The sequence below is a fragment of the Arvicanthis niloticus genome, chromosome 2 (genome assembly GCF_011762505.2).
Source record: "Arvicanthis niloticus isolate mArvNil1 chromosome 2, mArvNil1.pat.X, whole genome shotgun sequence".
NCBI lineage: Eukaryota > Metazoa > Chordata > Mammalia > Rodentia > Muridae > Arvicanthis > Arvicanthis niloticus.
Genome location: NC_047659.1, coordinates 41,696,645 through 41,711,526, shown reverse-complemented (window position 1 = coordinate 41,711,526; position 14,882 = coordinate 41,696,645). Strand labels below are relative to the sequence as shown.

Below are 14,882 nucleotides of genomic sequence, written 5' to 3'. Positions count from 1 at the left end.
TTTCTCCACTATCATTTCACCATTAGCAAGCTAGCTAGGAAGGTCGAGTCCCTTATGCTCTGAATCCTGGACCACACTATCTGGCAAGCTTGAACAGTGAAGACACTTGGTAAACCATGGGGGAAGGAGGGTTGGATTGGGAAGGGAAGGTGCTAAACAAAGTGCATAGGAGTAAAGCTATAGGAGTAAAGCTGGTACATCCCAGTAGCACAGCTCAGTGATGTGAGATTTGGCATTTATGCTTTGCAATCTGCTTCCATATCTATAGAATGGAATTTTCATTCCTGTACTGAAAATTACTAATACAATACATAAATATCTCAGGCACTCTTTGGCCACAGCATTTTTTTTTTTTTTGGCATATTTCCAAGAAGTTTGCATTCTAATGGACATAGAAGATGGAATGAATTAATTTAATTAATAGGTCTTAAAACTATTGACTGTTATTTTATGTCTCATGTTTAGGAGAAAGTGCTTGGAGTCTGGAGGTGGTGCACCTGGAATCCCGGGTGGAACGCAGAGACACAAGAAATGTTCAGCAAATCTGAAACAGCAGAATCAATCTGAACAGTGCCCTGAAGGAAGCAAGGAAGTGGGTCAGGAGAGTATCTGGAGTGAGGAGTATTTCAGAAAGAAGCAAGAGTAAGTGCAGAAGGCTGGGACGTTCTCAGGGAGTGAGGAGGAGGATAGACTGTCGCGGAAGAGCTTGTAAGTGGAGAGTGAGAAGTGAGGAGGCTGTGAGCTGTTTGGTGGACAGGAAAGGGACCAGGGGAGGCTGTTGGGATCTGAAGGATGTTAGGCTGAGTGAAACAACCAGTGGGCAGATGAGTGAAAATTCTGAGGAAGGTTAAAGACAACCACCGTTTTCCTGACACGCAGAGGGAGAGCAAGTCAAAAAGCAGAAAGTGTTAGGGGACGATTACAATCATTCTGAGAAAAGATAATGGTGGCTTGGGCCACACTCTGTCTGAGAGTAGCTCGTTCCATAACTGAAGAAATAAAGTCAAAATCATTTGATGAGTGCGGCAAGAGAGAAGTAGACACGTCAGAGCCAAGGTCTTGTCATGTGTGCAAGTTTGGAGCAGGGGGATTAGCATTTGGTGCTAGAAAGCTGCCATGGCTTTCTGAGCAGTAGGTAAGGTCGAATTGGAATGTGTTCTTATGTATTCATACGTATTCTATGATGTATTCACCTGGAGACAACAAATACAGACTTGTATCCAAGTCATTATATGCATGGCATAGTGTTCATGCCAGGGTTAACCTAAAGATGAAAAGTTTCTCATGAAGGGACCATATTTAAATCTCCAGACTGCAGGGTTCAGCATCATGTCATACAGTCATTTTCTTTTTTCTTTCTTTCCTGTCCTTTGTGTGTGTGTGTGTGTGTGTGTGTGTGTGTGCCGAGAAGTGGTGGCACACGCCTTTAATTCCAGTACTTGGTAGGCAGAGGCAGGCAGATTTCTGGGTTCAAGGCCAGCCTGGTCTACAGAGTGAGTTCCAGGACAGCCTGGGCTACACAGAGAAACCCTGTCTCGAAAAAGCAAAAAAAAAAAAAAAAAAAAAAAAAAAAAAGAGTGTTGTTTAACACAGATCTACTTCAAACTCATGCTGTAGCAGAAATAACCTGAGGACTGAAGCCCATAAACTCATGAGGTAGCAGCAGAGAAAACTGAGAAGATACCAAAGAAGGACCTAAACAGAGGAAGGCCAATAAAAAGTTGTTTGTTCACAGCAAAAATAATGTTTTGGGGGAAGGAAAACAAAAGCGCAGCTACTGAGCGGGAGGGCTCAAGCAGCATCCCCAGAAGCTATGATGGGTCAAGCAGCAGATTGAGAATTTCCAATTAAGTTTCAAATCACAGAGGGCACTGTGACCTTGGCAATCAGTCTTGACGAAGTTGTAAGGGAAATATAAACAGCTCGTTTCTGGCAGCTTTGCCAAGCAAACGGAAATGGAACAGTGGGCAGAAGGTATACGCGGACGTGTAGATGGGAGGGGTAAGACGTTTCATTTTTAGATGAAAAACAATAGGCTTATATGCTGGTAGAAATGATATAACAAAAGGAAACGCAATGTCCCAGAAGAGAGGAGAATGTGAAGAACACAGTCTTTGGGTAGGTGAAAAGGAACGAGACCTACTGTGCGTGCTGAGCAATGCTGCTTTGGATAGAATCTCGTCGTTCAGAACCGGAAGTGGAAGGCAGAGGCTTAGGGCCGAGCCCAACATCGTTCTATCCTGCTTCTACTTTCTCAGATTATAAACTATATGTATATGTGCTTAAATATAAATATATGAGTGGACTGTGCTGGGAATAGGTACCAGGAAAGCTTTTGAGTGGGAGGAACTGGGCAGATCTAGTGAACAAGGTAGGAATTTTGGTTATTAACTTGAACGGAAATGAATTAACAAAGCCGTGTCCTTTCCTGGTCAGTTATAAGAAAATAAGTGAGCAGTGTACGGGTGTTTGACCGACACTGGAATGAAGGCATGCTGCGCATTCGCTGTAAGCAAGAGAATTCAGAGTGATTTTAAGGATGTTTATTATAATGATGGGCTATAGACCCTAATTTATTTTAGAAAGGTGAGGGGATGTGCGCAGAAGGTAGCAAGATTAATACACACACCTCAGCGGGTTTGAAGAATTACACGAATCAGGTAATTAGTAAGAGGGAGCTAACAAGGTAAGGACTGGGGGGAAGAGCCGCTTAAGCGTGAGGTCACGGCAGAAGTACAGTAATGATATGGAAAGATCCGCAAGCTGTGTGCACGAGAAGAAAGTGAGAGAGAACAAAACTCCAGCTGAAATGGCCATCTGCACGCTACCAGGAATCATGAAGGCACGTTGTGAGAGATAGAGCTAAAATCGCCAGGAGAATACCGGGTCTGTCACGTGCTGGATAAAAGAGAGCGATACTCTGTGCTTTTCAGGGTGGTGGAGATCAAAGTGAATATAAAGTGATTGCTGAGCTCTGAGTTCATAATGAAAATTTTAAAATGAGCTTTCACTTGCCATCCATGCCCACAGCTGACAATCACCAACTTCTACGGTCGACACAAAGCTTGTCTTACCTTACTGACTGGTAGGGCAGCTTTGTGCTGAATCGGAAGGCCAGTTTCTCTCCAGATTATTGCATAAGATTTCTGTGGGGGCTTTAGACACTGGAGGGTTAAGAGCACCAGGAAGTACATTTTGAATCGAAACTATTTTAGTATAGGATAAACTTAGAATAATCAAATTTCAGTGAATGATTTACCTATTCTTTAAAAAAAAAATAGCTTTTTTTTTTCTTTTTTAAATGACATTTGCACTTGAGCCACCCTGCTCAACATGCTTCTGCACGAAAGCTGTCTCGAAGTGGTCATGGATTTTCCATCTGAACATGGCTGGTCAGCTATAGGAACTTTCGGGAATGGTGCTCTTCTTAAAGCTTTCTTGAGGCAATGAGGTGAGGCCTCAGATTGTATCATGCCCTGATGATCGACAGGCTAGTTTCTTGGAAATGTCTTCCATCCTTTCCATAGTTGCTGAACTCCTATATTTCTTCAACTACTCTTAGAATGCTCTCTGCATTCTCCCCGCCCCCGCCCCACTGATCTGACTCATTTGAGAACAAGACACCATAGTCTAAATTTGCTTGAAGTTTTTAGCTGCTCTCTTTGGCACAGCTCATATGATCCTTCCTGCCACCAGAGACAGAATGGTAACCCAATCCTTCCTGGTAGGTCCACACAGTTGCAAATCAACATGCCAGAGAGCATACTTTTTACTTCTTATGGAGTGCCACAGCTTAGATTCCCCAGGGAATACACCCTCGCTCTGTTCTGACTTTCTATTTTAGCAATGAACAGCTAGAATTAGAAAGGAATAGCTATTATCAAGAACTGCAGGGGGCTTGAAACTGCCTCCTGCCGCTACTGGATACACAGAGGACGCACGTGAGAGTTTTTAATGGGAAATTCCTCCATCTCTGCTTGTTGTTTTGCGCCGCTGAGGGACGGGATTGGGGGTGAGGAGGGAGCAGCAAACAGACAGAAAGAAGGAGACCTCGGCCCCCACTTGACTATCCAGGGAAACTGGAAAAAAACAAACAAACAAACAAACAAACAACTAGGGAACTAGATAAGACACCGTGGAAATAGTTATTCACATAGTGGGAATTTTTAAAGATTTCTGTTTCAACATTCTTTCATAGAGTTCATATTAGAATGGATTGAACACAAGACAGGATAGGTAGATGAGGGTTAGAGAGAGGCAATGGCGTGGTTGGGGGCATGGCTGGGGCGTGGCTGGGCGTGGCTGGGGTGTGGTTCGGGCGGGGCAGCTTTTAGCAGACAGGAACAGATCTTCAAAAATTGGATTCAAATGTGAGCTTGCCTAGGTAAAGGATGGTAATAGGTGTCCAGACTGGAAAACTACTGTGGGAAAAGGTGGATGTGACAGAGGAGCTTCAGGGGTGAAGCAGAGGGAAGGTGGAGAAAGGGAGAGTAAACAATGAAGCAAACAGCTGGAGTTTGCTTAAAGAAAATCTGACCTCCATTTTTTTTCTAGTGGCCACTCTTGGTAGGGTCAGTAAACATTTCCCACCTAAAGGGTGATAGTGGCCTCCTTCCGATAGTGTCAGGGGCACAAAGTAGGGCAGGGAGAGATAGGCAACATTGAGCACCGACCGGGCCAAATACATCCAGTGAAAAAATCTATCTCCATCAGTCTAAACATAGAAACTCAAGAGAATCTTCCTTGACAGTGTTCTAGAAAACAGGATGAATGGATCTTCCTTTCCACTCTGCAAATGAAGGAGGTCTGGGTTTGTTCTGGTATCAAGACAGACAATATAAGCACATCTTAGTTCGCATCTATGAAAAACAGAAAGGAAATTCCAACAGCTAGAATTTATTTGTCCCAGGAAGACAATGACTCAGCTAATTCTAAGCCATCGGCGCTTAATTGAGCCGTTAATACAATTCCCAGTCTATTCAAAATAAATTGTCCACTCTGTTCCCCTTGATTTTTTTTTCGTCTCCCGCAAGACCACATCATAATTCATCCACAGGCTCACTGAGAAATTGAATTATCTCTGAAACAGAGTCTTACTAAGTATAAAATTCTACAAAGTAACATTTTCCCTGCTTTCATTTGGCATCTGCGTCTTGCTCATTCCTTCCCGTTTTTTTCTTCTGCATGCAATGCCATATTTAAAATGTGAGGTTTTAAATCAATGTCCCTGCCCTCCACCTTTAGTCACTATCAACGAGCAACACAAATCTGGGAAGAATGTCTATCGTTTTACTCCATCCTAAATCCCTGCTGCAGTTAGGGCTTTTCAGACAGATTTCAGAATGCCCAAGGTCCTGCACGTATAATGGCCATTTAATTGATGATTTTTTTTGAAAGCTTCCTGTATCAAAATGTTCCTTTATTGAGGAGTGGCAGACTAAAGAAAACTAGGGACTGTCAGAGCTTTTCTCTCCCTCCACATCTCCAAGGTCACTCTGACGATCATCCCTAGGCATCAATACAAACGTGAAAGAAGCCATCATCAGAGCCATCTGAACTACTGCAAGGCTGAAAGCCCCTTCAGCCACGCTCCAAGGAATCTTCATTTTATTCTAGAGCCTGGGTGGCCTTGCTGGGGCTTTTATGGCAGGATAAGAAAAAAAAATTTTTAAAGAAGAAAGCTTTCTGTCATGCTGGATTGTGTTGTATTTCCAGCCTCTTCAGTTCTTTCCAGTTTGGGTGCTTGTGAGATGTGTCTCTCGACAATTTTGTGAAGATTTAAATGGACTGACATAAAAGACATTGTCATAGCTCGGGAAACACCCACTGCTGTATGCAGTTGAGAACTGCTACATAGGTTAAAGTAAGAGTCAGGTTACACTTGGGGCATATTTCTTAATCAATCGAACATGAACAAAAATCTTACAATTTCTGTGCTGAAGAAGATGAGTTCACTAACTATAGATGTAAACTTTCAAAGTGGTCTCTTTGAATTTACATATATTACTCTTATATTTTCATGATAAATGAATAGGTTTCAGTTGTGAATCTCAGAAAAGTGATTATATAGTCATACTAGAAAAAAAAAAAAAAAACCTGAAGCTTTCTAGTATTTTACCAGATTTCAACAAATCTTATAATGTGAGTCACCCCTTCAGGGTCCCCAGGGTAATGTCACTTAGGACTTGATATAGTAGTTAGACAAAAAGCTTTAAGAATTCAAAAGCAAGTTCTTGTCAGCTATCACTCTTTTTCCTTAAAGACAAAAAAAAAATCATACCAGGAAAACAATAAAAAAGTGATAGCAAAATAATGAGAATCTTTTAAAATGTTAATTCATTTTCTGTACAACCCAGAATAGAAATTCCTAATGGAATAGTTCTGAAGAATTTAACAAATATGGATTGCATTAATTTTTGACACAGTTCTGACTGACCCCTCTATTTGAACACCATCCTTCCCACAACAGGTTGACAGAAAAAAACACAGTGTATAAGATTAAATACGCTCTTTTCACGACACTTAAAAAAATAACCAAGAGGCCTCTGGTATAGTTCCTGTTCTTGATTATTTATAGTTATGTATCTCTTGATAGGACTTCCAAACATATGCTTTTCCTTGAGGAAAAGAACAAACGAGTCATGACTAAGTGAGGTTTTATGCCACAATCCATGGAAAAGAATCTAAAAGCTGAAGTGAAAATAATATTATTTCCTACAGTAACTTAGCTATAAAGTGCTAAGAGCAGAGGCAAAGCTCTAAGCTACTACACTCAGAAGCCTGAGGACCCCTGCCCAACCCCCACCATACCCCCAACACTGGAGTTTTGGGACCAGGACTTAGGCCAAACCAGTACTGGAGGCTTCAATACAAAAAGAATTTCAGGGCTCATTGGTTTATAATAAAACAGAACTGGAGATTTTGTTAAAGACATTTAATGCATGTTTAAGCCTGAAGGTTCAAAAAAGGAGTGGCACCTAGTTAAAAAAAAAATAATAGACACACCCCTTGGGGTATGCCCTTCCCCCAAGAAGGGTGGTAGAAAGGAGAAAGGGAGATATGCTCAAGCATGGTAAGGAGAGTAAGAGATAGTCTTGGCATTAGCCATATATGGCATTTTTCTATACATTGGCATATATATATTTTTTTAATCACATTTTTTATTTTTGTATATGTATGGGCTTGCACACTCCAGTGTACAATGTGGATATCAGAGGACAGTTTGTTGGAGTAGTTTTTGCTCTCTCCACCATTTGGGTCTCTGGGATCAAACTCAAGTTGTCAGGCTTGAAGGCAAGTAGCTTTGCCTGGGAAGGCACTATAGCGGGATATCTGCCCCCCCCCCCCAATTTTACAATAAAACTCGGTAATTTCAAAGAAGCTAGTGTGGGAGGATTGAAGGAGCAGAAGAGGAGAAGGAAGAGGAAGAGCTGGTAGAGGAGGAGCTAGATAGGAGGAGAGATGTCCGAGCCATGGAGAACAGAACAGTCCTGGGTGACAATTTATATCTTAAAGTTAGATATTGGGAAACAACTCTAATTGTGTGGGCAAATTGTTAATTGAGCATTACCAAATATATAAGGCCTTTGGATAATAATTAAACATTAGAGTCTCATTTCTACTGGGTACCACGTGGATGGCAGGTATTGTCTGGGGTTCAGCCAAGCTTTGTGGAGACAGCGTGGTGAATGTGGTGGATTGGCTGATCTAGCCACCACGATGGCTTCTGGCCAGCTGCCTGAGTGGAGCAGCAGTGGGAATATACCACTGCTCATGGCCTCAGGCCTTGTCTAGTCAGAAACATGGTGGCCCCATAAGAACAAGCCAGATTGGGCCATGCGGTCTTAAATATTAATCTCAACAAGCCACCCCTCAGGTGGTAGGGTTTATTGTTGAGGGAGGGTGATTATTGTTGGGGTTTGGGGGTTTTTTGTTATTGTAATTTGTTTTCCTCCCCCCCCCTTTTTTTTTTCTTTTTTTTTTTTGTAAGAGAAGTAGGTAAGGTGGCTCTGGAACTGCCTTCACTGGAATTGTGAGCTGACAAAGTCAAACCAGGAGCCACTAGGGTTGCACAAGGGTTTTAATGTGTGTGTTTCTCTGAGGATGGGGTTTCTCAGGAGATTCCCAGGAAAATTACAGGCTGACAGGAAGGGAGAAAGGTTTTAAGTGGGCTACTGACCATGCTGGATTTCTACACTAGTAATAAGACCTGGATTTTAAGGGCCTCCTTTTCCTTCTACACCCAGGATTTCCCCTGCCTTTCTCCCCTGCCTTATAGGATAGATACAGTTCCATGGATAAGTGGAGATAACCAAATTCAAATCACGACTCAGATCAGTTAAGACTTTACTATTAGCAAATGACAAAGAATGAGAACCCAGTCATGCTAAACCTCTCAGCTGTTGATTCAATCACAACACATTTAGGAAAAGCAGAAGTGATTCATTCCTCACAGGACAGATTTCAAGAGACTTTCCACCTCACTATTCCTTAAGTTGTCCTTCTAAATGCTTCAGTGTGCTCAAATAATTGACAATTTTTGAGGAAGTAACAGCGCACCCACCATAATTAGTTTCCACAAAGACAAAGCAGAGCTGACCCCCCCACCCCCCAACCCCCCATTTCAGACAGCACAAGATGTGGCTTTACTATACGCGGACGTGTAGATGGGAGGGGTAAGACATTTCATTTTAGATGAAAAACAATAGGCTTATATGCTGGTAGAATTGATATACGACTTTCAGAATAACAACAAAATAAATTTACATGGAAACACTCGAAGCTTCAACACAACATGCATAATCTTTTCTCAATTGTGTAAAAGTATGCATTAGAGTATCTGGTGAAGTGTAGCAGTACCAGCTCTACAGTGTTGAGAGTAACTGTTAACGGGTCACAGCAAGTGGATCAACATTTTTCTTAACAGTGTTCTTAAGAGACTTCTATATTGGTTTTTGTACATCTGAATCTTTGTTTTTCGTTCAGGTAACAATTTTTACTGTTAGAGTCAAGAAAACAACATCCACTAAGAAATACTTCCTATTTTGGATAACAATCACCTACAAATACATTGTTCTCTGAGTGGAATTAAGATACAGACTGGAGTGTTTCAGAGCAGCTAACAAGAAAGGTCCTTGAGAAACTGGATATATTTTTGAATTTTATGTGGGTGCTTTAAAAAGGACTCCAAATTGCCAATGCACATGGGGAATGAAGATCCTCTTGAGGAAATGTAAATTAAAATTAGAAGATACTGTAGAGGTGTCCTGCTTTAAGTCACTCCGTATTGTGTAAGAGACTGACTTTTCAGACTGGGTCTTGCCCTGATAGACGCCATGTTACACTGCATCTTTGGACTCCATTTTGAAGATGAAAGATGGACCTGGGCCCACAGTACACGGTTAGCACCATCTGTCTGGCACCACCAGGCAGCATAGACAAATACGTGACTTATCCCTGGAGTGGAAAGAGTGCTACCCTATAGATTTATTGGGCTGAATTGGAACCATAGGAAGACATGGATGTGCTAAAATCATATTAATGAAACTAAGCCCAAGAACATATTGGAGGTACAAAGGACAAAGGACAGAGTGTAACTATATTGCCTGAACCCCATACAGGGTTGGACAATGGCCTCTCCAGCTTGTCATCTGACAATCTGGTATGTCTGTCCAGGAAGAGAACTAACTATCCCAGGAGCCTCAGCTCTATCCCTTCTACCTATCTCCACATTTGTTCATCTGTATCTGTTAGACACCCAACCCCCTCCCCACCTCACCCATGACAGTCTATACATAATTAGCCTTGCTCTGTGCTGATTAGTTGTTTTGCTTGTTATTTGCTTTTGTCAGCTGGATACAATGTGGAGTCATGTGAGACGAAGGAACCTCAATGGAGAAAAATGCTCCCATCAGATTGGCTCAGTTCTGCAGATTTGCTCTCTAATCTGTGACCTGCAGTGGCCTGACCCATGGTTGCTATAGCTTCCCCAGCCAGGTCTCTTCTCTCTTCTATTGTCTTTCCTGTTATTCTGCCAATACAAACTCTATTTATATCATTTTCTTGGCTTCTTTGGACTTTTGACATTGTAGGTCCCTGACCTCATGACTCTTTACATGCATTCTTTAATCAACATACATACATACATACATACATACATACATACATACATACATACACATAGATATATTTACTTTGTGACATAAGGTGTGTGATACGGGAGTCAATATTATAACATTAGTAACAAAGATTGGAATCTCGGAATCTCTGCAGGGGTTATCATAAAAGGTGAGAATTATCTGGCAAGTTGTTGCTATTGAAACTGCTGTGCCTTATGAATTTATTATTATTCAAAAATTTCTGACATTGAGGAAAGATGCAAACATGTCTCTGATATAATTTGCTCATGGCATACCAATGGAGAACACTACAGCGGATGAGCAGATATTAAGACTGATAATATTCAGGGAAAGGCAGGTAGGGGAGGGGAGGTTCTGTAAACAGGCTCTTGACTCCTTGATGGGATAGCTTTTATTCACTAGCTTGGCATTGTCTGCTACAACTGATCAATGCATAGATCTTTCAGCCAGCAACTTCATGGCTAGGGACGTATTCTCTCACAGCTACACAGGTGTTTGTTATAGCACTATTTATAATGATGAAAATCTGAAAATAAATTCAAATGTCCTTCCACATCGAAATGAGGAATGATAGCACTCTAATACAAGAGGGTCTGTGGATATAGAAATGGCATCATTCCCTAGATATGCTGTAAAATTTTAAGAAAACTAAGATAGCAAGCACATAAGGCTTGAAGAGAAATGTATCAAACATGAACAAAGGGTAGGAAGAGAGAAAAATTTAAAATATAGGGGACACGTCATTTTATTTAACATTGGATTTTATGTAATTTTAAGAATCAAAATATAGCAAAAAATGGACATAATTCTAAGTCAGTTGGAATTCCACCTCTGCAAAGATGTATAAATAATTCACTTTTTAGTCTCCAGTGGTTTCCAGAATCTGAAATTATTCCCCCCTTTTCCATGTAATCGACAGGTACCTATCAAAAATGAAGGAGAAAAAAAAATGAAACAAATCTGGTTACACACAGTGTCATTTGAGGGAATTTCTGTGAGTTCTTCCCAGTATGCTCTGCATTTCTTAAGAGGTACTAATTATAAATGTATTCTTTAAGCCAAGACAAAATTCTTAGAAAACATCTTTGAAATTCCATGGTAAAGGAATGATTTAGGACATAAATTACTGAGAGAAAACATTGCCCTGGTCTTTTGAGCACCAACGCTGCTGCAGTTGGAGTTCAGAAGCAGGACAATGAGTGAAAAGGCCACAGAGCTAGCAGGCCTGACGTTCCTCTCTATGCTGTAAGCTCAGGCAGGATGACTGACATCTTGTTTTCTCATCTATAGCTAGAAATACAAATTGAACTATATAACTTCAAAACTCGTTGTAAGTATCTAGTTCTTGTTTGTGCTATGGTTCAGAATAACAGAATACTGGGAAAATCAGCCAAGGAGAACTTTATAAAATATAATTTTTCAAATAAAAAATTACCAATGATGGGTCTTTAGAATCTTTTATCTCTTTAACAATGTTTACCCTTTCATTTAAAATTAAATGAAAAAAGAATTTGTTGTGACAAATTTGAGAATCACTGAAAAGGAAAGAAGAGAGAAAAAAAGAGAAAATAACTCCATCTAGCAGCCAATTGACAAATATGGACTAAGTAGCCACTTAATATGCCAAGATCTACTGGACACCATGCTCACAGGGTTTATAATATGGTGGTCTGTACTCAGTGTCCTTGTTAAGATTTCACAGTCTAGTCAGGCATGATGGAGCATATTTTTAATCTCAGCATTCTGGAGGCGGAGGCAGGTAGGTCTCTATGAACTTGGGGCCATTTCGGACTACACAGTGAAATCCAATAAAGCAAAGACTACATACAGAAACCCTGTCTTATAGGAAAAAAGGAGAAAGAAGAAAAGAATCCATAATCTAGAAGAATGTGGGAATCAATCCACATACATGCCTAAATAACTTCTACTTCTACATTTAGTGCTGAACATCTTGAAAGTCTTATGATGCTGTCCTTCAGTGTCAACCAAACACATTACCCTTCCACTAATATAGCACATCTCATCCTATCCAGTCTGCTTAGAACACTGAGCAGGGTAGCACTCCTTCCCCAAGTCACTGACTTTCATTTGCTAGGAGTCTTCTCCCAACTGCTTCACTCTCTTATGCTGATCAGTCCTCTGTCTCCTTCCCTCCCTGATCTGTTCATTCAATGGTAGAGAAGCAAGGCTGGATTTGCATTCTCAGTGGCCCCTTCTACTGATAAGTATTTTGCGATGTCATGCTCTCCCATGACCGGGCACACCACAAGTCTTGCAAAGTGATGCATTCTGTGTACACTGCTATCCTGGACTCCAGCCATTTCCCAACGTATCTGTCTCCCAACATCTCCATCCACCATACAGTGGACACTCTAAGCTCATATGTCCACATCTCAGCTTCTGCTTCTCTACTCATGCTTCCCTGGCACCTTAGAAACTTGTCAACAGCTCCCATGGTTAGTATTTCAGACTATCTCCAGCCACAGATCAATCCCTGTGTCTCATCAGCATCCTTCTGATCCGATCCCCTAAGATCATCTCCTTTGTTCTTTCTCGTTTTTTGCCATCTCTTCCACATTCAATTTTAACCAGGTCGAGCCTTTTAAGTATCTGAGGCAGATCATAGCACACTCTTCCTGGCTCATGCTTACATTAATGTCCTGCGTTAATCCAAAGGCCGTTGTACACAGACTCCTTTACCTTGCTGAAGTTATCGTTTAGAAATCTTCTCTCATAAGCTGTTTCAGCCATCCATGGTTTCATCACTGTGCTGAGAACATAGGGACTGCCTTCTTGTCTGCTCTCTCTTTCAAGAACACTGATGTTTCCCCTAGACAATTCCTCTACTTGCAAATTCTCCATCCTCTTTGTAAAGTGTAGTTGGACCACCATCACCAATATTTTGTACTTTGGTCCCAAATTACTCAGTTTCAGTTTTTTTCTTATATTCTATATATTTGCTCTACACAGAATATTTATATTTTATATAATACACTTTCAAAATATATATGTGTATATATAATATAATTCTATTAATTGCTAATTATCTTCATTCACTAGAAAGTTAAACCACTCGGAGGGCAGATTTTTTAATCCTTCCTTTACTAATGTGTTCAAAGTCCTAGAACCCTGACTTGCATATAGCAGTTGAGTGACTTAAAAACACCAAATGTATTAGAAATTCAAAGTAAATTTGGTTCTGGTGTTTTAGTATATTTCATCTTCATCAAGACACTACTAGTACAATTCTGATTAGGAAAAAATGATTCAATCTGATAAATTAAATGTTTTCCTTACCCTGGTATGGCATGGCTATACCAGATGTGTGTGTGTGTGTGTGTGTGTGTGTGTGTGTGTGTGTGTGTGTGTATGTGTGTGTGTGTGTACATATATATGTGTGTGTGTATGTATGTACATATATATGTACATATACATATATATACACACACATATATATACACATACACATACATATACATATATGCACAGAAAGCCAGGTATAATAACCTATTAAACTACAGCTGAATAGTTATATAGCAGTAATCACTTGTCAGGTTTCAAATTATGATTAAACTTTAATTAAATGTTGACAAGATCTTAGGTAAATCAGTAGACTAAGCCTTACACCTATCTTTATTAAATAAATGTACTTTAATTTGAATATCCTTTAAATAAGTATTATATTCTACTGATTTAAAGGTGAAACAATTAGGTAAAAATTCCATTGATAAAAAGAAAATAACAAATGTAATTACAGAAGCCATAACAGGCAAGTGCACCTTGCAGTCCAAGATGTAGGGCACACATCTGTAAGTGTTTACGGAAGATAGATGATACATCCTGGTCTGGCAAACAAGAAGAAAATCCCAAAGCTTCAAATTAAATGTGAGTCAATTGATAGTTCAGCCATCCAGGAAGCTAGACAACTGTCACCCTCAGCCCACTCAGGAAATGACAGAGGCACGTGACATTCTTCAGCTGCTAATGAGAGACCATTGGTTCTGTGATTTGTTTCCAGGGGTCAGGAGCTCTGGCTAGGTAACCTCAGATTCTTAGTCAATTCAAAACAAAAATATAGTTCCTGCTTATTGTTTGTTATTCAATACAAACTTACCGTCAGAACTCTTAAAGACTGGTTATCTCTATACATTTGTGTTTATTCCAATAATTAATCTTGTAACTCTGGGAGAACATATAATACTTTGCAGTCAGAATATGGAAGCTGATGCCTGCTGGTGAAGCATTTCTTTTCTTACAGTGAGAACACCCATACATGCATTAAAAGGCTATTGTATTTAAAAATATTCATTCATTCATTCATTCATTCATTCATTGAGTCATTCATTTATTTACTCATGTGCATATGTGTGTATGTTTTGGGGTGTGCATGTGCTAGAGCACACATGTGGAGATGGAGGACAACTTATGAGGGTTGGTTCTGTCCTTCTAGCCTATGGGTTTTATGGATAGGACACAGCTTGTCAGGCTTGGTAGCAAACACCTTTATACACTGAGTCATCTCACCAGCCCAGGATTACATTATAAGTATCACTACACATACTTGGAAAACATAAATAACCCTCCCCTTTAACATTGTCCATATTAGATATATCAATACAGTCTATGCAGCCATTACAATTATGAGGTCACTGAGTATTTTGCTGATATGGGGAGAATTTTTATAATATATGGCAAATAAAAGACCACTTAATATTATATTTATTGACATTGTAAATTCATTAA

At 40.2% G+C, this 14,882-nt stretch overlaps 1 protein-coding gene and 1 long non-coding RNA gene across 4 annotated transcripts in view; one reads left to right on the top strand and one right to left on the bottom strand.

Moving 5' to 3' along the window:
• Positions 1–11,580, top strand: part of LOC143441322 (uncharacterized) — a 29,419-nt gene extending 17,839 nt beyond the window's left edge. For all 3 annotated transcript variants that reach the window (XR_013108619.1, XR_013108618.1, XR_013108620.1), the window contains 2 exons: positions 466–642; positions 8,986–11,580. This is a non-coding gene — a long non-coding RNA (uncharacterized LOC143441322). The remainder of the gene's footprint in view (positions 1–465; positions 643–8,985) is intronic.
• Positions 1–14,882, bottom strand: part of Csrnp3 (cysteine and serine rich nuclear protein 3) — a 181,307-nt gene that overhangs the window by 111,023 nt on the left and 55,402 nt on the right. The gene's annotated exons all lie outside the window — the stretch shown is intronic.